The following is a 26,242-nucleotide window of genomic DNA, read 5'->3' as shown; positions in this document are numbered from 1 at the left end:
AGGGATACACTATTTGCGATTCCGTAACAGGTTACTGAATCACAACTAGAGCCTCTGTACATGCAGCAATGCTTTTTAGCAGTCGTAAATGGCCAGATTCTGCAAATAGGACTGTTTTGTGAACACTAAAAGGTTTTGTACATCTGGCCTCATCTATTTGTGCACCGTTTTCACATCACATCAGTGACAAAACAAGAGGATTTTATTCTGCTGTGACACCATGGAAAAGTGCTTGCTCCCCCTGTTTTAAGTGGAATAATGGTGGCCGAGATGAACTAAAGATAAATCGCCCACGCACAATGAGGGGCTGTGTTATCAAGAACATACGAGGAAATGTGACCATAAGTAGATTAGATTTTAGTCAGCAAATCAAGTAACAGAATCAATTAAACCTTATTGTTACCAGTATAACATAGAAACAATGAAGTTTTAATTGAAGACATACGTTAAATAAATGGAAAGCAATATATGGGTAGTTTTAAATCATGAATAATAAATCATTTACAGGGAATTAGCATAAAGCTCAAAAATAGGTAGCAAAAGTTAAGAACTATCATTAAGTTAATTGATGTAGTATTTTCTTTCTTTTGTTGTATATTTTTATTGAGAAATACATGTCAGTATATAAACAATACATAAAAAAAGAATAAACAATAAATCAGATTATGGCCACACAATAAAATACTATGAAATGTTAACTTCTCAGATTTCTAAACACAAAAACATAATACAGATTTCAAAAGATACAATATCTGAGATACTCGTAAAACCTGCAAAGGAAGAAATAGGAAAGATGGACAAGGGAAGAAATTATGGACACAGTATACAATATATAGTAAATAATTGGAAGATAGTGGAGATATCATACAAATGTAACATTTCAAGTGGAGATATCCCTACTAACTCAACAATGTCCAATCGGTGAACAGTAAACCCTAATTCAAATAACCGTGTTAATGGCTAAAGCATCAACAGCCCTAATGATAACAGCATGAATATAAATAAGGATGATAATGAATTAATAAGGAGATGAAAAAGGAAGGGACTCCCTTATTGTAGTTCCTAATTAGAAGGAAAAACAGAAATACCAGAATTATTACCAGAAATAGAATATGTATTAGCTAGAAAGGGGTTCCACATTTGGATGAAAATTCCAACATTGTCTGGAAATCTATAAATGTGTTTTTCATATGATGCCATTGTATACAATTCAATAAGTCATTCATCATGTGTACGGCATTGTGGTGTTCAATGTCTTAATATACAAATTGTGCAATAGCTCGTCTTGTATGGTTCGTTAGATTTGGGAGTTCAGTAACATCATGTAATTGATCTAGTTTTTTCGTTAAAGGAATGGACACTTGTATAGCTCTGTGTAGAGAGGCAGTTATGGAAGACCAATATTCCTTCAAAATTGGGCATCGGAATAAAATGTGTAGCATATTGCAGTCCTCCAGTGGGCACCTCCAACAGTTAGATTGGTGTAGTAAACCTGCTGTCTTGCGTTTTTGTGGCAACCAGTACCAGTTATGAAGAATTTTGATGAGAGTAAATTTCATTCTGGCCTCTCTGATTCTCTTATCTATGTTCGTAATAACACCCGCCCATTCCTCATCGGAATAAGCTACGGTAATTAACCCCTGTCATTTGACGTGAAGTTCTATCTGAAGCATTTCAAAGGTTTTAAGCTCCCCTTCTAAAGTGAGTAAGTGATCCAACGTTAGAATACCTGCTCTCTCCCATATATCCCAGGATATAGTCTGTTTACCTATTCTAATATCAGTGTTATGCCATATGGGGGCCTTGCCATGCAGTCTTGGGTCACTCTTAATGTGTTTGTGGACATGTAACTAAATCTTAAGCATAGATTGAATAATAGGGTTGGAAGTTTGTAAAGCAGGTGATTTATGAGTGTAAAACATATGCAAACCTGAATTTGCCTATAAGTATTGTCTGTCAATGAGAACACATAGTGTGGGAATCATCCTGTGTGGGTCAAAGATAAACCAACTGAGAAATGGAGGGCTGCATAGTAATGCTCAATGCACGGTAAACTATGGACCCCACATCTCCTGTGAGCAATCAATTTAGACATTTTAAGTCTAGTTTTCAGAGATCCCCAAATAAAGGTTTTAATACCTTTGTCGCTATCTCGCAATATTGATATTTTAACTGTTATAACGCAACATATCTAAAACATAAGTGAAACGAGGCACCATATTCACTTTCACTGCCTGTACTCTACCCCAAAAGGACAGGTTAAGATGGGATCATTTTTCATACTCTGACTTCGTTTTTGCAATAAATGGATCTAAGTTATCGTGAATCATACGTTCTAAACCTGTGTTGAAATAAATACCTAGATACTTCAGCCGGTCCACTTTCCATTGAAAGTTATAGCCCGAAATAGCTGCTTTTGTTGAACCCCTGGACAATGGGACAGCCTCACTCTTATTCCAATTGACTTTGTAGCCAGAAATGATCGAGCAGTGAGAAATTGTAGACATGAGTGTCAGCAGTGAAGTAGGCAGATAAGTAAGTAAGAGCAATAGGTCATCTGCATATAGAAATATCTTTGACAACCCGGTCAGTATAGAATCGCCTGCTATTTGTGAACACTGTCTTATTCCAGCAGCTAGCAGTTCAAGTGCAAGAAGGTATAAAAGGGGCGTTAAAGGGCAACCCTGGCAGGTTTCTCTTTGCACTAAAAAAGATTTTGAAAGGGAACCCCCACAATTCACTTGTGTGGATGGTGTCTCATATAACCATTTGACCTTAGATATATTCATTGCCTAATCCCAACCTATGTAGTGTACGGAACATATGGCTCCATTCAATATGGTCAAAGGCTTTCTCAGCATCTAAAGATAAGGCTATCCTGCAGCATCCTTGGAAAGTCGGAGTATGTGAGCCAAAGTGCGTAGATGGTTACGAGAGTCTCTGCCTGGCATGAATCCCACTTGAGAATTATGTACGAGTTTAGCGATAACTTGTTTGAGTCTTTTGGTGAGAATGGCGGCTAACATCTTTGAATTTGTATTCAGAAGGGACAATAGCTACTGAAACATAATGGATCTTTCTCAGGTTTGGGAAGGACCGTTATGATGGCTTTATTAGAGAGTGAAGGTGGGGCTACCAGTTTCCTCCACTTCTTTATAGGCATCATAAAGGGCGTCTGTTGCTTTTGGTTTTACCCAACAGAAAATTCGCAGGAAAACCATCTTCTTTCGGTGCTTTATTGTACGGAAGGTTGGAGATTGCTTGGGCAAATTTATCCTTTGTTATTTCGCCTGCCAGTATGAGCCGATCCTGTTTATTGAGGCAGGGGAGTGTTATTTTATCAAAAAATTCCTGCTCTTTGTGGTGGTCATCATCAACCTCTGAGATATATAATTTCTCATAATAATCTGCAAATGTAATAGCTATTTCCTGAGTCTGTTATTTGTTTACCTTCAGGGTTACAAATAGCTGGAATAGCAGCTCTCTGTTTTAATGGTGCTGCTAGTAAACAACCATCTTTTTCTCCTTGTTCTTAATTTCGAGCCTTAAGTCTATATAACATACATTCTGCTTTCGAAGTATATAGTGTATTAAGCTCCATTTTAGCCTTTTCCAATCTACATCGAAGCTTCGGTTGGATTGGTAAAAGGAGCATGTGTCAGGCTTTTGATATAATTTTCTACAATTGTCTGTTGTTCTGTTCTACGTTTATTGGCTATGGCAGAATATTTGTATTTGTATTTGTATTTGTATCTGGGTTTTGTATCGCGCCAACTCACCGACAGGTCTCAAAGCGCTACTGACCAAGTACAGAACAAAGATGGGAGAGATAGAAGGTGACGGGTCTAGCAGTTCATTATTGAAGTGGGAACGCGTTCTTGAAGAGTAGAGTCTTCAAAGACTTCCGAAAGCGGAGGAGATTGGGCTCTCTACGAAGTGCCTCTGGCAGCTTATTCCAGTTGATAGGGGCCTGCACTGAGAACGATCTGCCTCCTTTGGTTGTTAGCTTAAAGCGTGGTTGAGACAGTAGGAAGGAACCCGACGATCGCAAGATGCGTTTAGGTTCGTGGAGCTCGAGCCTTTCTTTTATATAGGCTGGCGCCTGTCCGTGTAATGCTTTGTGGCAGATACACATGCTCTTGAACTCCACTCTCTGCAGCATGGGCAGCCAATGTAATCGATGGAGCAGGGGGGAGGCATGGGTCCTCCTTGAAACTCCAAAGACCAGGCGTGCTGCGTCGTTTAGAATGACCTGGAGACGGCTAATGGAATACTTCGGAAGGCCGAGGTACAGCGCATTTCCATAGTCGATTCTAGACACTATTGTGGCTGACACAATAGTTTGCAGCATATTTCTCGAGAGCAGGGGGGCGAGTTTGCGTAGTTGCCTGATTAAGTTAGTGCAGCAGCCAACTACAGCAGAAACTTGATTAGCCATTGAGAGATCTTGATCGATTTTCATCCCAAGACTCTTGACATTGGGGCATGATTTCGGGGCATGGCCTAGCTCTTGGGGCCAGTATAGATCGCTCCAAGGGGACACAGCAGATGAAACAACCAGGACTTCCGTTTTATCCGGATTGATTTTCAGCAGATTAGATGACATCCAGTTCACTGTGAAACGTAGGATGTCTTTAGCCACTGATTGTGCCGATGAAGTGTTGTCGATGCTCAGCAATAGCTGAGTATCGTCGGCATAGTTAAATGCTTTGCACTTCATCTTTGCCAGCGACTCTACCAGTGGTTGCAAGTAGAGGTTGAATAGGAGTGGCGAAAGCGCTGACCCCTGCGGAACCCCACAAACTAACCTGCCCACCTCTGAGACCTGGTCTGCCAAATGGATCCTCTGCGTCCTTCCTGTTAGAAAGGCTGTGAGCCATTTTAGAGCCTGTCCCCCTATCCCGAACCCGGCCAGCCTATCCAAGAGCAGTGCATGGCTGACAGTATCAAACGCTGCTGAAAGATCTAATAATATCAGCGCGCATGGCTTTTTACTGTCAGCCATGCATCTTAGATCATCCAGTACCGACAGCATTACTAGCTCCGTGCTATGGTGTGCACGGAAACCTGCTTGCCGGTCATGGAGAAGATGGTGACATTCCAGGAAGGCTGACAAGGACTTAAGTACATGTTGTTCCAGTACGTTTGACAGGAATGGCAGCTGGGAAATTGGCCTATAATTCTTCAGGCTAGACGGGTCGGCTCCCGTTTTTTTTATCAAGGGTCTGACACATGCCTCTTTAAAGGTGGATGGCAGAAGTCCAGTGGCTAATGAGGTGTTTAAAAGATCTAAGATCTGGTCTTCTAGAAGCGGTATTGCCATCCGAAGGGTGTCAGGCGGGCAGGGGACCGCAGGGGAGCCGGATTTAGTAGACGCTACTAGTTTCCTCAAAATACTAAGGTCAATGTGGGGAAAGTCAGTTAAGTTAGAAGAGGGAGAGTCTGGGAGGGGAGGTTGTTTGACATGAGAGACTGGGTTGTTCTTCTTAATCTCAGTCAAGATGGTCGCTACCTTACCCAAGAAATATCCTTGAAAGGTGTCGCAATCAATCTGGGTATCGGTCTTTTCCTCTTTCTTACTTAACTCTCTCAGTATTTTGAAGGTCTCTCTCTGTATATTGGTAGCGTTATTAATGCGCGTCTCGTAGTACTCCTTCTTTGTTATAATAATAAGCTTTTTGTATGCTTGGAAAGACTTTCGGTATAGCTCCCTATCAGTGGTCCTTTTAGATTTCCTCCAACATCTTTCGAGGTAGCGAAGCTTTCTCTTATTCTCGCGTAGACCTTCAGAGAACCAAGGGGCTCCTTTCTCTACCCCTTTTATTTTTTGTACCTTTTCAGGAGCTAGTTCGTCAATGGTTAACCTAAGGGCAGTTGTTATCAGATAGTACTTGGAGTCTAGATCGGTGCTATCAGCAGGGAACATAGAGTTCTGTATGTACTTGGGCATGGTCTTGGTCAGAGTCTCGACATTCACCCTTTTCCATTGGTGCACTTTTTTAGTTTTAATGGGTAGTTTAACCTGGCAGATGTCTTGCGGTAAATCATATAAGATGAGGTAGTGGTCTGACCAGAGACAAGGTAAAACGCTTGTGATACATGCTTTTGGGGATGAAGACCATACAAGGTCTAACGTATGGCCTTTTATGTGGGTTGGAGCTTCCACTAGTTGTATTAGTCCAAGAGTAGTCATGGTGGTCTGCAGTTTCTGGGCTGATAGGTCTTGAAGGCTATTATCCCAGTGGACATTAAAATCACCAGTTACCACGATGTTTTTGTAACGTGTGCAAAGATCAGATATAATAGGATGGAAGAGATCGTTGAACCCAGGTGTGCTTTGGGGGGGGCAGTATACCGTTAGGATGATGAGGCAAGAGTTGTTCATAGTGATTTTTATACCCAGTAGATCAACGGTGTTAGTTGTCTCGGCTAGGATCTTTGTTACCCTAAATTGCTTTTTGAAAATCGTTGCTACCCCCCCGCCCCGGGTACCCTCTGGTCGATTGTGCCAGACCATGTCATACCCGCTGGGAAGGGCGGCGATGATATCCGGGGAAGAGGCATCACTCAGCCACGTTTCAGTGAGTGTCAGGATATCAATGGTCTCATCCTGTAGCAGGGTAAAGATCTCTAAGTGATGTTTCTGCAGCGACCTGGTGTTGAGGGTCGCTAGCTTCACAGGGGCTAAGAGGCTATGGTTCTTATAACTAGAGCTATACAGGATGTTGAGTTCCTTGAGTGTGGCACCTGTACTCGGGGATAGGATATACCTGTCGGAGTTCAATCCGAGAAGGTCCGCTGAAGTATAACAGGTGCGTGTGCCAGAGTCCCTAAGCCCTAAGCCCGGTCGTGCGCGGACGAGCGCAGACGGGCAGGACTCTGGCACGACTCCGGCGCAGCTCCGGCGCGTCCGCTGATCGCGTCCGCTGCGCGGAGACATCCTAGCCCGTTTTTATGGCGCTGACTATGTCCTGGCTCACCTATCCCAACCCAAGATGGCCGCCAAACTCGACGCCCAGCGCTCTCAGCCTCGAAACTCAGGCGAGAGCGGGACTGGAGCTGGGGGTAGGGGTGAAAATCCAGGCGCTGCTGAGCTCTCAGGGGTTATGGCCCATCAACAGCACGCCAGCCGCAAAAACATAAAATTTCACGGGACCAAACAATATCCCAGGTAAGCTGTTAAAAATAATTCAATAGTGTCAAGAATAGATAGGAGACCTCCCGGCTTCCGCCTCAGGAGGGAAAGGAGCGTACAATGTCAGGAAAAATATCTCATAATTTGCCCCTAATGGTGGCTCTTGCAGCTGCCCATAACATTTGTGGGGAAGAAACTTAAGCTTTGTTGTCTTTCATATAAGTAGTCCAATGTGATTGTAATTGTGATTTTTCTGTCGGTAGTTTGTATCGGGAATTGTTTAAACTCCATGGTTTCCTACAAGGGTGTTTCAGACTCCAATCAAGCTGTAGACTGATAGGAGCATGATCTGAAAGTGCAATTTCTGAAATGTCACAATCAAGTACTTGTGATATGATAGAATGTGAAATAGGAAATAGTCTATTCTAGAATAGGGATCATGTACTGGAGAGTGATATGTAAACCCCCTATCTGATGGATGTAGTATATGCCAGGTGTCAGTCAACCCATGATCTTCACGTATGTCTCCCAGTATCGCTCTATCTCTGCCATGTGTTGTGTATAGGGGGCTCGTTCTGTCTAAGATCACATCCGCGGCAAGATTCCAGTCACCACCCCAGAGCATTTTTGGAAATTCCCAGGAGCTTTGTTCCCAATGGGGGCATAAATAGACCCCACTCCTAATACGTTATTACTGATTTTAAGCTTGGCTAAAACAAACTGACCATCTTCATCTGACCAGGACTGTAGTATTTGACATTGCAGTGTTTTCCGTATCAGAATGGCCACACAACATGTTCTAGTAATAGCATGGGATATAGAATCTCCTGACGTGTGAGAAGGGGGTATGCAGCTGTAAAGAATCTGGCCTACCCAATCTCGTTTTAATTTTTCTGAATCTATACTGGAAAGATGTGTCTCTTATATGAGAGCAATATGTGTATATTGGAGGCTAAATAGGAAAAACATTTCTTCATTTCAATGTAATTAGTAAAGCCATTGACATTGATGGACACAACTTGCATAGGACTAGTTGTCATGATGCTGATTGGAAATGTAGAGTATGGTTGTATTGTGTGAGAATGTATCAAAAAGGGAAAGCAAGGTTGATAAATGATCTGGGAATGTGGTAATGGAAAATTACTGAAGCGAGGATATTTTTTTTTTTTATATAATTAACCTGAAACCAATATGTGCCCGTATGATTTCAAAATATTGTTAATACTAAACTCTAATTGGTGTCGGTACAGCGTTCTACCTGCTACAAAAGGAAAAGAACACTACAGATCAAACAATGTGTATCTTTCGTCGGTGGGTCTAAACTTCAATGCGAGACGTAGACTCCGTAGGGAAGAAAACCACACGTGGTAAACAGATTATGAAAAGAACCAAACCATGGAGTTATGAAGTGCATCTAGGAGATTTGTATATACAAATGCAGTATGAGATATACATGGTGTATTGAACAATAATGTAGGAGATAAGGAAATAAATCATATCCTCGCACTTGATTTTTGAACAGGAGCCCAGGTCTGTTTAGCGTGCCTGTCTTTCGCATTAAGGAGTGTTTTGCTCCTTTTTTTAGCACTGTTGTACTTTGTTTTGTACTATTATTTTTATCATTGAATCTGATTTGCACTTTTTAATATCCTTTTAAATGTAACCCATTGCCTATTTTGCACACTTTTTTCATACCTGTGTCAGTAAAACTTGTACCTTTTGGGGGTGATAACAGGGACCGCTGTTACTGTGACACTTCCGCTCTACCAAGAAGGTGCAGGGGCGGGTTTACGCTCTAGATGCAGATAAGGGGGGAGATAAAAGCACGGCCACAGTGCGGCTGCGCGCAGCGGGCACGCCGCCGGCGTTAACCGGGGGCGCGCCAAAGGCAAGCCCGTCTGCGCCCGACCTGTGCCCTGATGCTGCCGGGTATAGCCCCCACTCCGCACCTAGGCTTACATATACCAGGGAGCAACTACTTGATAAGAATAAAACCGGTAGGTGCTGCCGGAAGGCCAGATCTAGTTCCTACTCATCTATGGCAGTTTCTCAATGTCCTGAGTGTAGTTTTGTTATCTGACCGTCTAAACCACAATTGACAGCAGCTGATTGCAATTATACTCAGGCTGAGCTGGAAGGGACGGGAGTGGTATTAGGCACTTCAATGAATGCCCGCTCCCTTTGTAAACATGCTATCAAGTTCGCGTTGTTTGTAGAGGCACATGCTGTAGACTTAGCCTTTATCACGGAGACCTGGGGAGAAGCTTCCTCAGACCCTGATTTAGCTATGGCGGTCCCTGCCGGGTTCACTATGTTTAGACAAGACAGGGTGGGGAAAAAGGGGCAGGGGGCTTGCTGTCATATATAGAAATATGTGGAAAGGGACCTTCAACTTTCAAAATAATGGACCTACCCCTTAGAATCCATAATGTTCAATATTCTAATAAATAACCATTATTCCTTTAATGGCATCCTACTTTATCGCCCCCCGGACCCACGGCCGGGTTTGTGAACACCATAGGTAACTCTCTGGACATTATATCCCAGTCGTTGGATTTTACACTCTTGGGCAATTTTAATCTTCGCCTCGACAGTCTCTCAGATAGAGATGCTCTTCATTTTCTTGATATTATGAAGAGTTTAGGCCTCAATCAGCAGGTGATAGGAAGCACCCATTCAGGGGGACATTTATTGGATGGACTGTTTACAAACAACAAGTCCTTGCATTGCCTTCCTTCACTCCCGCTTGTGTGGTCGGATCACAAAGCAGTAATGTTCTAACTCCTCGTCCAAAACTCTTAGGCAGGGAAACTGAAATACAAACAGTTGAAAAGGATTCAACCTTGGAACAGGCCTGCAACTGAGGATCTTAATAGCTCCCTGTCCCAGAACTCCCTTGTTTTTTTAGAGAATGCTTGTGAGGCAGCTGCCACTTTTGAGGATTGGTTAAGGAGCTCTATAGATTAGGTGCTTCCGGTCAAATCCTCTATTTGCCACAGATCAAGGACTTCTGAACCATGGTTCTCCGAACTTCTTAGACTGCAAAGACAAAAATGTCACCGCTTTGACAGAACTAACAACAAGACGGTTTATAAACCAGCTTTACCTGAATATAAAAAACTAGTACATAAGGAGAAAGTCACCTATTTTACTACAGCCATAATAACCGCTAAAAACTCATTGAAGGAATTTTTTTACACGGTGAAAAAACTAGCCACATGCCCGGAGGTGACCGTTTTACCATTTAATCAAACATTCTGTAACTCCCTGGCCACGTTCTTTCAAGACAGTGAATGCGGTCTATAGTGGGTCCTTACAAAGTGCTGCCCCAGGGTCAGTGCTATCTTTAGGGACTCCTGGTGCCGCCATGGAGGAAAGGGAAACCTCCCCGGTATCAGCTGATAGTAATGACCTTCATGAACTCCTTTCCTTTCCTCTACTAACAACGGAGGAGGTTAAAATCTCTTGTTGTCCACCAAATCTGGGTCCCCCTTAGATCCCTCCCCCCCCCCCCCCCCCAAATTTTTCATCTTTTGCCAGAAGTTTTTGCTTTGCATTTGACCCCTATTTTTAACCAAATGTTTCTCTCTGGCAATTTTTCCAGCTAACCGGAAATTGGCACCTGTACTCCCCCTTTTAAAAAAAAGCCAATCTGGATGGAGTGGATCCTAATAATTACCGCCCAATTTCCAGACTCCCATTGCCCGCAAAGATGGTGGAGAAAGCCATGAACAGTGTTATTTCTGATTTATATGGAAAAACATGCCGGTCTAGATACTACCCAGTTTGGCTTTAGAAAGCAACACAATACTGAACTGGTGTTGAATTCAGCGTCTGAAATGATTAGGCAGACCGTTGATGCAGGAGGCACTGCAGCACCTATGCTGCTTGACCTCTCTGCGGCATTTGGTACGGTGAACCATCAGAAATTATTGCAAGTCCTGGAGGGGATTGGTATAAAAGGGGAAAGTGCTTGCTTTACTAAAATCATTCTTGTCAGGAACAGTTTGTGGCCCTTGGTGAGTATAAGTCGCTGAAATACACACTGCCATGTGGAGTACCACAGGGCTTGTCATTGAGCCCGACCCTTTTTAATATCTATGTTGCCCCACTGGCAAGGTTAATTAGATCCTTGGGATTCTTTGCTATTTCGTATGCAGATGATACCCAGATTGTGGTTTCAGTGACCGGTTCTCCAGACGATACAGCAGCACAGTTCCACACCTGTCTTTGACAGGTGGGGGACTGGATGTCCCCTAATTGTCTGAAGCTGAATGCTAGTAAGACTGAAGTCTTACTTTTTGGCAACCACACAAACTTTTGGGCCCCTGCTCTGTGGCCCTCAGAGTTGGGTTCGCTACCCAATCCAAAAACCAAGGTAAAAAACCTGGGTGTCACATTTGACTCCATGCTCTCCTTTGAGGGCTGTGTTAATCGGGTCACATCTGTCTCCTTCTACACTCTAAAACTATTGAGAAGGATTCTTCCATTCATTCCAGTTAATCTGAGGAAATTAGTGGTTTCGTTCTTGTTTTATCCAGAGCCGGCTATTGTAATTGTCTCTTCATGACCCTTCGAAAAAAATGCCTCAATAAGTTGCAGATTGTGGAAAATGCTACAGCGCATCTACTGATGAATATCCCAAAACATAAATCGCCCTCCATGGCGCTCAAAAAGCTTCACTGGTTGCCAGTGAAAAGGCGGATAGAGATTAAGGCTCTCTGCATTTCTTCCAAAGCCAATCATGAAACAGGGCCGGCATGTTTTTTAAACGGAACCCACAGCCTTATGTTCCTGCCCGCCAGCTTCGTTCAGCACGCTATCATAACTTGGTAGTTCCCAGATTTAAAAGGTGCGCCTGGTGTGCCAGGAGTTTCATGGTCCGTACGACCAGACTTTGGAATACACTTCCTGGTGTGGCTTAAGGAAGTAACTCGCCTGTTGCCATTTAGGAAGGTATTTTAATCTCTGAGGCTGCCTTTACTGGTCCGCTAGGTCCTGTGTTGAGCTAGCGCCATGATACCCTCTGGTGAATGTCTTGCGCTTTATAAATTTCCTTTTCATTTCATATCCATCAGAGGTAATACATGCAGTAAAACAGTAATTCAATGATGTTAATACATAGCATGCATATATACTCATCTAGCTGGAAGAAGCAATAGTGGAAGGTTTAGCATCAGATACTTTATCAAAAGATTTGGATGACTTCAGAGGTGATCTCGATTTGTCTCTGGTATTTTCCTGTGTAAGTACTTCTACACAGCGGACCACTTTATCTCTGCCAGACTGTTTCTTAAAGGTACAGACGTGTAATCTACCAGTACTGTGGCTTTGAGGATCATTCTGCAATTGAAGGTGACTGTTCATAGTTGTTTCGGTCAGGGGTGGTGGTGTTAAGTCCATGTGTTGGTCCTCGAAACTGTCTAGGAAGCGTACCAGATCCTTAGGCTCTGTGTAATCCCTTGATTTCCCATCCATTGTGATCCACATTGTAGCAGGTTCTAAAAGACCATATTTAATATCACATTTCCAGTGTGTTGGTCTAAGTTGCTGGAATGCTTTGCTTTTGGTATTGGTTTCAGTGGAGAAGTCTGCAGCAATAAATTCTTTATGGTCTTCCAAGTCATAAGGGCCTTGTTTACGAGCAGCTGCTAGTAAGTGATGGACCTGTTCATGACGCAGGAGACACGCAATAATTGGCCTAGGTCTAGATTCAAGGGTTGAAGTTCTTGACCGAATCCTGCAACTCAAGGGATGCTCAAAAGATGTGTTCATGTGCCGCGGTATTATGGTTTATAGCAAGCTCTTCACGTCCTTATTCATTTCCATTTTTTCTCGAATTCCATAAAAGCAACGTTATTTTTTCAGGCTATGTCTTCTAAATCTATTAATTTTTGTTTTAAATGCCAGATATCTGGACCCCAATACTCTGCATTACCTAATCTTTCTTCCAAAAGGGTGGTTCGTTTATCTGGAGTTTCCACTTTGGTATGAAAAGATTTTAGGTCCATCCTTATTGACTTCATTTCTGTCGCGAGATCTGAGATTTTGACATCCATAGATCCCAATCATTGTACCACAGCAGAGATCTCTTTTAATATAAGGTCCACAGAAGCAGTATCCTGTGGGACAGTAGTAGAAGTGCCCGAAGGCAGAGTGTTCCCTACTACTTGTGTAAACAAAGACTTTCTATTCGGTTTTCCACTGGCCATACTGTTATACTTCGAAGTTAGAGAAAACAAGAAATAAGTACTGCCTAGTAACCATTATATGATATCCAGTCGCCTCACAAAGCAGTTGGGTAGTAACACTATAAACACAAATACATATTTGGATATGGACAGACTTCTGGGATTCTCAAAAATAATGGCTGTATGTTTTCAAACAAGGGGTGCTGAAAAACAGTCCCTCGGCTTTCCCCTGTTTGCCTAAGTGTGGTCTGTACCCTTTGCTGGTAGGAATTTCCTTGTCTACTTAAATGTGTAGCAGAAGCTGTCAAATGAAGAGAAATACCTCCGGTTTGAATGTTTCCCTATGCTTCCTCTGCGCCCTGTGAGAAGTACAATAGTAATTCAACAACACCCAGCAGCCTTTTCACTTCAAGAAAGGGAATTTCCCTTAACTCTTCAGAATCAGATCGTGTTTCCTGACAGAATGAGTCGTTTTTTCAGTCTCCTAGGATTCTAAACAAGCATTGGCATAGCCAATAGGTCTTGCCTTTGTGACCTTATAAGTGTTTAGCCATGCAGCGGTTGATGTTGTTGCACCAAGGATATTGTGCTACATAACTAAATACTTATAAGATCCCAAAAACGAGACCTATTGGCTATGCCAATGCTTGTTTTCCTGGCTGTAGTGACAGCAGGCACATGGATGTGTGCTGCTCACACTGCTCACTTCTCACTAGTGGAGAAGTTACGGCATGACGTCATGCCAAGTGAGCGTTGTATGGGGAAGGAGAATCCTTTAAAGACTAATTTTCTCTCTGAATTTCCCTTCTCTTTTTTAAACACAGGAGCAGCAACATTGTGGTGGTGTCACCAGGGCTTTAAGTGGAAGCTTTTTCAATATTATATTCAAGCCATAGTTGCTGCTTATTCATCTTCTGCAACTAACAAACATTGACAAAGCCAATAGTCCTGCCTTGTTATAGGTATGATGTTTCTTGTTGTATCATATATCTGGAAGCAATGACAGAAACAGCAAAATACAAGTTGGGCGGCAAACTATGCTGAACACAGTTTTTTAGTTTGTATTTTTAAGCCACGCCTTAATTACATTGGCGACGCCCCTTTGAGAGAACCCCCCCCCCCCCCAGTTTGTTCATCCCACTTAAAGCCCTGCATAGCGTCAGTGAGTGAAACCAGCCTGGGGTTGTGTTTGTATTATAGAGGGCACCTGGTCTGCAAGTTAGGGCTGGATGTGTTCCTATTGCAGCAGGACCAAGGCTGATTTGCATAGGACTAGTCCATATCTGAGGTGGCACATTGGGCAAAAAAGCAATATGAAATGGATTGCAGCCCCGTGAATTACAAGTGGCCAAGAAAAATTCAAGCAATCCACTCATCATTTTTTCCCTTTCTTCTGTAAATTACATTTAAGCAGGCGTTGCTATCTTTTATGAAATTTGGTTCACTCTTCTAAAGATCACACATGGCATTAGTGGCTGAGCGCAGTTGCATTTAAGCACAAATTCATGTTTTTTTTGGTTTTTTTATATGCGGGACACTTGTATAAGGATCACACATTCCGCTGGCACCTTAGCTGAGATAGCGAATGAGGGGCGAGCTTTTCCCATTCGTCACATTTTGTTCCCTCCTTCAGAGTGCCCTGTAATTGTTTACCTCCCCCCGCCCCTCCACCAGTACTTTGAGGAGAGCTTTGGGTGTCATAAGCCGTAATACAAAAGCCACAGCACAAGAAAACAGTAGCCAGAGCCATGACTTCTCACCCACGCCTCCCCCACTGCTCCTGGCAGCGCTTCCGCCTCTCCTCCGCCAGCCGGCACTGACAGGGACACTGCTGTAACACCAGCCCGCCTTGGCGGGCGCTGCGATGCCAGGGTACACTGGCAGCCTTGACGGCAGTATGTACAGCTGGTGCCCCCATCTGGCGACCGCAGCAGCTGGGAGGAGAAGCGCCCTGGCGGTTCAGCTGGTACCTCACGCAGCGTAATGCCCAAATGCCACTGGCAGGAGAAAACTGGCACCCAGCCCTGACAAAAGACTCGTGCACACCTTGCCCCCCACAACCGGCGGCACGGCCACATGCTTCCTCTCATGGGGTCTATTTTAACATGCCAACAAATGTGTGCCACAACATTTTATGTCGCTGTACGGGTATCCCTGCAGCCGCCTAACTGTATAGGACTAACCCGACCTGTTCCCATATTCCTCATTTTGAGGCCAGTTAAGAATGGCACCTAAGAAAATGTGGAGTTCTTACTAGCAGAGTCCTCTTTTACGTACTCTGACACGCCTTTGTGAATCGTTCTCTTACAATAAACTGATGCCATTTGAGTTTTTTTCAATGTGATTATTTGTTTTAGCAAATCATTTTTGGAATAAGTAAATGTTTTTTTATCAAAATGCTCAGGTGCCAGGATCAGTTTTTAGGCCACAAAGCTGCGGGTTCATGTTGAATACTTTATTGGGCAATTCATTAAAACACATACGATATACTCAGTAATGCAGGCAAGCTGACCCTTTCCATGTAAACAAGGAGGCACTGCTCGCTCCTGCAGGCAAATCGCCGTGGAATGCGAGGAATGCAGCTGAGGGGGGGGGAGTGCGGCCGTGAGCACACAAAGTGTTTCCCTTGCGGGAGCGAGCAGGGGCACCATATGGTTGCAAGTTAATTACAAACAGATGGTGTCAAAGCTCGCTCCCGCAAGGGAATCGCCAAACGTGCATGCGTTGCCATTGACAGCAATGCAAAGCGTGCACGTTTTTGGCCCAAAAAGTGAATCGATTCCTAAAGGTCTCCTCCTAAGCAGCGCATGCGGACTGCGTAGGCGAGACCTAAAAAATTATGGTTGCATGTTTTTAAACGGGGGTTGCTGAAAAACTATCACCCAGCAATCAGAAGTGTCACACAGCCCTGCCCTGCTGTGTTTCCTGACAGAATGAGTCATTCTTTTCACAGACTTCTAGGATTCTAAAAAGTATGACCATGTTTTTAAACAGTGATCAGAAATGTCGCACAGCTTTCCCCTGCCTAGCCAGGTTCCCTCTACACTCTCTGCTGGTAGGAATTCCTATTTTGCATAATAGTGTCTAAGCTGTCAAAGGAAGAGAAATAAATACCTCAGATTGAAAGTTCTCATATGCTTCTCCTGTGCATAGCAATTCAAAAACACACATCAGCCTTTCCACTTCAAGAAAGGGAATCTCTCTTAACTCTTTAGAATCAGGCGTTTTCCTGACTGAATGAGTCGTCTTTCACAGACTCTCTCAGCTACAGAAAGGATGCTTTAATTCTCCCTCCGCACACTCTGCCGATAGGAAAACTCCTGCGCTTTAAATTCCCATGAAGCATCCTCCTGTTGGTTTCATTCTGGCTCCATGGACCTATTCTGACAGCTGTGTGGAAGTTCCTCTCCCCGGAGTCTCGGCGCTCTACACGTAGGCGGCCATTTCAGTCGGTGGCCATACTCCGCCCTAATAGATGTAGTATGAGACTTAAGGCCACTCTTGAGTAGAATGCAATAAATCAGCGTGAGTCTGCTCTCTATGAATCAGGAAAGCAATACTCTAAAAGGAGCCCTCTTTTACGGGAAAATACACAGTGAAAATCTGACAGACCTCATGAGGTGAGCATAATGTGACCCAGGCTCGTCAAATCACAATGCAGAATTAACTGTAACGTTACCTAGCTTCATCCTAACATCTCCTAAATTAATGATAACGAGTCCCCTTTTGACCTAACAGTGTTGGATGTGACTGTACAAAACTAGTTACAAATAAAACAATGACAGATTTATGAAATGAAAAGGCCCTCTGAGGCCAGGCATGAAGAACGGAGGAAATCACACAGCACTTGAGAGGGAAACATCCTTTTGAGCTTCTAAAGAACAATATTTTCATTCATAGAGAGCAAACAGCGTTACAGAACTTGTTGCATTCAATAATGTTTCTGTGCACATTTTCCTCCGTGTGATGTCGGTGAGAAATGAAAATGTGGTCACGGTTAGGAGCCAAGATAGTCTGAGCCTAGTTTGGCCGAGCTAGGAAAGCATAGTTCTGTAAAGTGCAGCAAACTCCTTTTGGGTGCAGATCCTTCGTTATTAAAGAGTCAACATTTATTAGTCATAAATTTGCTCTAACAGTAGTCTGTCTTCTCCTGGGCCTCTGCACACCCAAAGGAAGTGGGACAGTGTGTTTGGTGCCAACCACTATCTTCCCTGTCAGCTGAGGCTCTGCACAGAACTAAGCCTGGGCGTAGGCGGCGTAGTGGGGCTACGTGGAGCTGCGCGTAGTGTGGCAAAATCTACGCACACTCGCGCGCTCCGCATAGCCCCACTATGCGCTGCCCGCCTCCCGCCCGCCCTAATCTTAAAATAATTAAAAGAAGGTTAAAAAGTAAATTTAAACCTCTTAACTTCAGCGCGGCGTCCCGGGGCACCCTCTTCTTGCTGGCGATAACTTCTTCACGCAAATGCACATGCGCGGACGCCCGCGCATGCGCATTTGCATGAAGAAGTTACCGTCAGCGAGAAGAGGGAGCCCCGGGATGCCGCGCTGAAGGTAAGAGGTTTAAATTTACTTAACCTTCTTTTAATTATTTTAAAATTAGGGCGGGCGGGAGGCGGGTGGCGGGCAGCTCTGCTTCGCTATGGTGTGTGCGTAGCGCTGCCTGCTTCGCCTACTTCGTAAATGGCGAGGCAGGCAGCGCTTCGTGCACTCCGTGGGCGAAGCGGAGCACGACGCCCAGGGTTACACAGAACCACAGCTCACAGGAATCTCATTCTGCACTGACCAGGAGGTCTTGGAGAGCTGCTGTCAGCACTGTGCCAGGTCTACTTGAGAACATGACTTTGAGTTGGGACAGGGAGGGAAGGGGCAGTGGGTGGCCTGTGGGAAGATGCAGGAATTTCATTTTTATATAATTGGGTCACCTTTATTGGCAGTACGCAAGATTAGCAGGAACTTGATCAGTTGTTTTATGTTTGGAGAGTTGAGGTTAAATGCTGATGTTGGGACACTGGCTATTTAAACATTTAGGGAGGTGAGTATAATGCAGAGAGTGGTCATTGTGGGTGGCACAGCACCGAATATTTGCTTAGTAATTTAGATGGGTGAGTAGATAGATGGCAAGAGGTTGCATTCACTTGGGTTCTATGGACGAGATATCATTTTTAATGTTCACGTAACATGGTAATATAGTTGAGGAAGATGGAAGTGTGTTATATGTAGCTTTCCCTTGGCTTCATTACCCCGCCTCTGTTCATCTGAGCAGGGGAAAAGTCCGGGGAGGCCATAACATAAACTTGTACATGCTGGAGGTGACTAAAGGGGATGACGCCACAGGGTCCTGCGCGGCGTTCTAGGCAACGTGTGGTTCGTTATTCTTATTTATCTAATGTCCTTTGTTTTCTCCTTTAATGAAATCATCCCCATTATTCGATTCACAGTTACTCATATATAATTCTACTTTAGGTGCTTGTTTTAGGAGCATATATTACCGACTCTTGTTGTATGAGCCATTTCGGTAGGGTCTGCAGTGATCACACAAACTGCAAAATGACAATACGTACCCACAGAGCAGGTTGGTAAAATCAAACTGACGGCATTCACCCTATGTGTGCAGTAGGGAAGATGCAGGGCTAGTAAAAGCATTAGATGTGAACTATACCTGTATATATAAGTGTACAACAAAAGGGGCAGCCGTCATACATCAGAGATGTGCGGCAGCGTGACCGTCTGTGCTCTGTATGTAGATTCCATTCTGGAATGAAAGTAGTGCATGCTAATACTCTCCCTGTGCCATGACGGAGGTCAAGCCCATCCATGTCCACCATTTTAAACATCTGGTGGTTAGTCACACTCAGATATTATGTTATGTGAGTTGCTGAAAGTACTTGTATGGCTGGGAAATCTATGCAACCTAATTCCCATTTTATACTTTCTAGCCTGCCCCATGTAGATGTCCATCAGAGACTCAATCTGCATGTCCACTATCTGTGTGGCATGATTATGCTTATGTGCCAAAACGTACCCCCACTTCAAGTTGAAGGTAGATTCTGCCCCCTCAGACCAGGGTTTGAGGAAACGGAGTTAGTTGTAGTTCATTTGATGCTCAAGGGTGCAAGCCTCTGTATCCATTTCCCTAGAGAGAAGAATGGACTGCTGTTTATCCCTGCAAAATGTGCGCTGTCCTCCATTACTGGAGCTAATGCTCATCTCTTTCCCCCCCCCCCCCCCCCCTCCCCACCCGCCCCCTAGGCATTTGTGCAGGTGTTGTGTGACGGGGATACTGTGAGCAGGGCCAAGACTAATTTGCATATGGCTGGATGCAGACTGGAATGGTACTGTGAGCAAACAACGATTGCCATTATTGGTACACAACTGCCCTGGGGGTGGCAAGATCCAGCACTGTCTTCAGTGGTGGCAGTCAATCCCATCCGACCGATGGGTCCTTCAAATCGTTCATCATGGTCATGCCCTTCCTTCTCTTTCTACTCTGCCGAATCTCCCCCTGCCCCCCCACATCGGAGGAACCCCTGTCCATTGTGTCTGCTAACCACTCATTGGTGCCAACTGAAACAAGGGACGGGGTTATCGGGCTTATCTGTATTGCTGGGGTGGGGGGGGCGTATCTGTTCTCCATTGTAAAATATGTGTAAACTCTGGTACACTTCTCCACCCTGGCTCCAAGACCTGCATTTGTCCTCCCTCTGACGCTGGTACCAATGGTGGAAGAGGGGGATCCGCTGCTAGGTCAAGGGTACTATAGGGGGCCAGTGTATAGGCACGGTAGTCTCCCCAGCTTCTGCTGCAATCACCCCAGTCCTTTTGAGTTTGGGGACGTGGATCTGGCAGGCAACGTTCATGCCACCAAGGACACCAGTCCTCCCAGTCCTCTTCCACTGCAGCAACCGCCACCAAACAGCTTTTGCTTGCCATTATTGGTACACAACTGCCCTGTAGGTGGCAAGATCCATCACTGTCTCCAGTGGTGGCAGTCAATCACATCCGACCGATTGGTCCTTCAAATAGTTCAGCATGGTTATGCCCTTCCCTCTCTTTCTACTCTGCTGAATCTCCCCCTGCCCCCCACATTAGAGTGACTCTCAGAGGAACCCCTGCCCATTCTGTCACAAGAGGTACAAGTTTTACTTCCCAAAGGAGCCCTCTAGGGGTTCCGGAGTCAGAAATAGGTGGGAGTTGCTAATTTTGTTAGTTACTTATGCTGAAGAAGGTTGGGGGCATTCGGCCCATCTTAGACCTTCAATCTCCAGATGCCTTACTGCAGAAGGGCAAATTCTCAGTGCTTATGCTGGCCCAAATTCTGTCTGCTCTGGATGGGAGTGACTTGATGGTGAGCTTGAACCAGCAGAACAAGTCTTCTCATGTACCCTTCCAGAAGTCCCACCGATGTTACCTGAGGTTCAAAGCAGGACAGGAGCATTCTTAGTTTGCCCTGCTCCCTCCGGCCATTCAATCGCTGCTGAGGTGCTCACATAGTGTTGGCAGTGGTCGCTGCCTATCTTCAACTAGCTGTTGACGAAGGTCTCAATGCAGTCAGTCATAGATGACCCCCACACGACAGGTAACCGTCTGACATTTTTGGGTTTCATGATAAACAAGCCAAAGTCACTCCTTCACAGAGACTTTCCGTCATTGGAATGGTCCTGAATATGGTACTGATCAGGACCTTCCCTCAATTGCCGTGAGTCCGGGACATTTAGAATATTATTCCAATTCCGGGCCAAGATTTCACCAAGAACAGCTCTGAGGCTTCTTTTTAATTGAGAGAGTTCAACTTTTCATAATTAATCAGATATTTTTAAAAAAGTAATTACATCATTACATTCTTTTAAAAACGACTTTAGAAATGCGATGGATGGAAAAGGTGGGAACAAATTCATGTATTCATCTTACTTGCATGCAATAGAGCACGAGAAAGCAACCCCCCTCCCACAACTTGATTAAAAAAAATCATAATTTTACCTTGTACATATTGTCAGTAAAATCTCCTAACCAAATGCCTCCCAGAGATTTAAAATGTTTCTGTAAGATCCTGATCTTAACGCATATCTCTTTTCAGAATCTCTGATTCTGCTTTGTTTGGACTACCAGTGTTGAAATTTTGGAATTTCTTCAGACCGCCATTTTTGAAGGATTAATGTTTTGGCTATTAAAACAATAATGTATATTCGTTGTTTTTTTGTAAGAGGCCAATGTTTAGATCAGATGAATACCCCAAGACAACGGACTGAACATCTAGTGAGTGCTCCAAATCCAATGTGCAAGAATAATACTGATCAATCTCAGCCCAGAATTTTCTTAATCTTGAACAGCCCCCATATGATATGGGTTAAATTTACCCCCCCTCCCCATGGAGCATCTAAAACATTTTGCAGAAATTTGAAGGTTAATTCTATGAAGAAGGGCTGGAGTTCTATAAAGCAGTCGCATGGTATTAAATTGTATTTGCCGCAAATGTGCCCCTTTTAATAGGGTAAAATTGAAACTCTTTATTTTGTCCCAAGTTGTAGTAGAAATCTAAAGATTTTCTTTATACTGACATTTCACTCACTCTCTCGTAGAGGTTAGCATCCTTGCATTTGCGTATAGAGGAAACCCACCAGCTAATCGATTTGCAAGTCCTAGATTCTATCAGGTCCTCGGGTAGTTCCATAGTTGCCAAAATATCTCTGGGGTCCATATCCCATAAAAAATGTTTACTCTTAATTGAGGACCATTGTGTTGCTGCTTTAAAATACTTAATGCTAGCCTCTACTTCCCTCCAGCTTTTCCAATTTTCTGCATCTAAAAAAATCCCATACCATACAATATCCATTACTCTCCCACCTGGAAGCAACATTGTTCTCTAAAAGGGTTTGAGCCCCAATATATATGTCTGTCAAATAAGTTACTCCATTAATAAAAGGGATATCGTAATGCCTAAACATTTGCTGCTTAAGTTTAAAGGTCCACTGTAGAATCTTATATCTCACTTTTTAGGAACTTTTGTAAGGAGTAAAAAATAAACAATTTCATATTTTTGAAAAAATTATTCTAGAAACAAAATTACCAAACATGCTTGCGTTTGGGGATTTAAAAAACCTATATGTAGTATGTGCAAAATTCGCTATGTAATATTCTTTGAGGTCAGGGAGGGCCAGCCCTCCTCCTTTCACTGGCATGCACAATATTGTATCCATTGCTAATCTAGGTGTTTTTAAGCCCCTAAAAATGGCGGAAAAATACTCTGCATCAATTTAAAAAGGTTTATCCTCACACCATTAGCAATAGCGGCAAACAAAAAATTTCATAGAGGTAAAATTGACATTCGAATGAGAGCAGCACGGCCCATTAGTGCAAGAGGTAAATTGTTCCATTTTGCAAGCAACCCCTTAATCTTGCTTATTAAGGGAACATAATTCCAAAAATATAAATCGTTAACATTTTCTGAAATATTTATTCTTAGATATCTCATTGCATAGTGAGATCACCTTTTTAAATGTATTTATCTTATAGCCTCCCAATAATTGGTATTCTTGGAAAATTTCAAACACCCTCTATTAGTTCTTTAAATCGGGTTTAAGTAAACAAAGCAATATCTTCAGAATAGAGTTTAATATCAGTCATCCCTTTCAATGGTGGTGCTATATTAACATTAGTACGAACAGCTATAGCTAATGACTCTATAAAAAGTGCAACGAGTATAGGTGACAGAGGACAGCCCTGTCTTTTCCCTCTGTTAACCTTACAAGTACCAATATTACTGCAATTGATGACTATTTGCGTAGAAGCTCCTTTATAAAAACAAGAAATAATTGTAATAAACTTAAAGGGGAACCCAAACTCACCAAAGATAGTAAAAAGGCTTTCCCAACACACTAAATCGGCAGCCTTTTCGGCATCTAGTAACATAAACTGAGCCAGATTTTTATTTTGAGAGAAATAATCTAAACCCTCGATCAGAAAATTTGTATTGAAAAAAACCTGTCTCACAGACACAAAACCGCACTGATCCGGGTGTATAACTCATTCTATTTGCTAAAAGTTTAGTTATAATTATATGATCTACATTTAAAAGGGTTATAGGTCTACATGAATTAACATCTTCCTTATCTTTGTTTTTCTTCAAAAAGCTAACCCCAACTGCCGTGCAAAAAGAAACCGGGATTTCATCCTCTTTTAAAATATGGTTGGGTAATTTTACAAGCTCAGAATTTAATACCGAGGCAAACTTTTTATATAGTTCAGCTGGCAGGCCATCTTCTCCACAAGCCTTTCCACTGGCCAAGGATTGCACGTCTTCGATTTCTTCAAGAGAGATATTAGCAACCAAGGCTTGCGCTTGGCTTGTCTGCAATTTAGAGAGTTTGCTCAGAAAGCTCCTCGAGTCTTAAAACATCCACATCCTGTTGTGCACCATATATAGTTTCATAATGCTTAAAAAAAAAATACCCTAGATTTGCGCAGTCTGTTATACTAGTATTTGTTTCCTTATCAACGAGAGATGCAATCCTATTTTGCTCTTGACGTTCCCTAACTTGCCATGCTAAAAATGTTCCTACAGATTCACTCTACTCATATACTCTTTATAGATATGCTCAGTTAGCAGAATACCCTCTAGCATAGTAATATTCTTGCATATTAATCCTTGCTTGTTTAAGTGCCAATTTGTTAGTAATATTTTTGTTACGTAAATATTTTATATTTGCCCGATTCACATCTAATTGTAACTTTGCCATGTGTGCCATTAGGCATTTCCTGTCTGCTATATTTTTAGAAGTTATATAGCTGCATATGGTTGCTTTAAATGCTTCCCAAACAGTCCCTAACCTTGCAGTGTTTTATTATTGGTCTGAAAAAACACATGTTCTATCATTACACCAATCTTCATCCTCCAGATTAACCTTTTTTTAAGAACCCTCTCCCAGATGTTTATGGTCCTCCAATCCCTGATTTTTCCATCTTTACCAAAGCATGGTCCGAAAAGCCATTCTGGATGTGCGTGCAGCTAATTAATTTCAGGTTGCGAGAGTAAATAATCTAATCTAGCGGCGGATTTATATTTTGCCCAAAAAAAGGAATGTATTTGCTTATTTGGATTTTCTCCTCACCATAAGTCTATTAAATCCAACCCTTGTATACATCCGTCAATGCAGTTTCCTGTCATGGCTTATTCTGCTTACGTCTGTCAGAAGATGAATCTAATTCTCGATTTTGGAGTGGATTAAAGTCACCCCCCAAAATCATGAGACCAGGGATATTCTACAATGCCTCGTAGAGTTCTAATAGGGGTACTACATTATTTAAGATTGGCGCATAAATTGTGGCTACTGTTAGTCTATTATTATTGAGAAAGCCACTAATTAAACCCCATTTGCCTTCTGTGTCCGATTGAGGAACAGTAATTTAGAAAGGGAAATGTTTGTTAACAAAAATTGCTTCCCTTCTATGGGCGGCATTTGCGGATGACCTATAGTAATAACCTGCCCATTGTCTAAACATTCTGGGGCAGATTTATGAGCCCCTTGCGCCACTTTTGCGTCACTTTTCCCATGTTAAAAGTGACGCAAAAGTGGCGCAAGGGGCTCATAAATCTGCCCCTCTATATGTAAGTTCCCGTTGATCTGTATAGTGTCTCCTGAAGAAGCACAATATCTGGGGAGTGACTTTTGACCCATTCATCTATAGCCCAAGCTTTCCTTTAGTCATTAAGGCCAATAGCATTTAAGGTGACTATTCGTATGGAGATCATATGCAGCTGCCTTTAACATCACCACAGCAATAAAGGCCTAAAATATAAGGCAGGTAACAATCAGGAGCATATGATCTCTACACGTGATGAAGGCCTATTCCAGATTACCAGCGAGCATATATAGTAATAGTATCGACCTTCATTGCAGTTTCACTCATAGTCAATATAAAATTGTCTTCCCAGTATGTTCTGTGATTTAAAGTGCAGTATGCATAATAAAGTGCCTAATCATTCCAGGAATAAAGTGCATTAAAGATCTTAAGTGGAACAAATAAATGGTGTGTATTATATTGAGGGCATAGGAATCACCTAGGATAACACCTAGTCTGACAAGCATCTGGATGTCATGCCTCCCATATAATTTTTTCCATTTTACATTTTTATTAGCCATTCATTTAGATTTGTAATACATAATATAATCTTCCCAACATTTACTACATCCTTAAAGTGCTGCATCCATAGGAAAGTGCCTACTCCATTGAGACAAAGTGCATGGTTTCACATAAGTTATAAAGAAAGTGTCTGGGTGCATTAATTTGGTCACAGAAGCCCCATAGGATACCACCTAAGCTAACAAACAAAAGGGGATGATATAGCACATCACATATTTTAAACTTAAATTCTTCTTTAACCACTCCGCTTAATTGGTGGTCAAACATGCAACATTTTGCAGACCTGCAATCTTCCCTAATCCTTCCCAACCAATCGTTTATCTACAATCGCAGCATTTCGAGCTTCTTTCCAGCATATCCTGCCTGTAAAGCCTAATAGTGAACTCTCCCATTTTTCTCCCCTGCTATACTGCTTGACCCCACCCATCGCCAACAAAAACACCCCCCAGTGTGCCCTGAGAGAGGATAGCCCACACTTCCTCCCCCTCACAGTTGAGTCCCCTAGGTGCCATGGCTTTGCACCCCTGCACACTCATGTTACCGGAGAGACCTAAGATCCTCCGGCCAGGACCACTTACCTGGATGACGCTACGATTGCCCTTAAAAGGCTGTGTGAGGAACTGTTTATCATAGTCTTAAATGACTTTGCCGAATCAAATGCCTTGCATCTGAAAGCCTGAGGTTATGTTATGTTAATATATTTATTATGCACACGAATACCCAAAGGTGTCTTGGCGCTGAGGACTGAAGTAGCAAGTTCATATAAGGCACAGGT

General features: G+C 43.0%; 1 protein-coding gene across 3 annotated transcripts in view; it reads left to right on the top strand.

Moving 5' to 3' along the window:
* LOC146863427 (uncharacterized) overlaps window positions 1-26,242 on the top strand; it is a 262,248-nt gene that overhangs the window by 92,149 nt on the left and 143,857 nt on the right. The gene's annotated exons all lie outside the window — the stretch shown is intronic.

This window comes from Triturus cristatus, chromosome 2_2 (genome assembly GCF_964204655.1).
Source record: "Triturus cristatus chromosome 2_2, aTriCri1.1, whole genome shotgun sequence".
Lineage (NCBI taxonomy): Eukaryota > Metazoa > Chordata > Amphibia > Caudata > Salamandridae > Triturus > Triturus cristatus.
The sequence above is the reverse complement of the archived record's forward strand: the minus strand, read 5'-3'. Positions and strand labels throughout refer to the sequence as shown.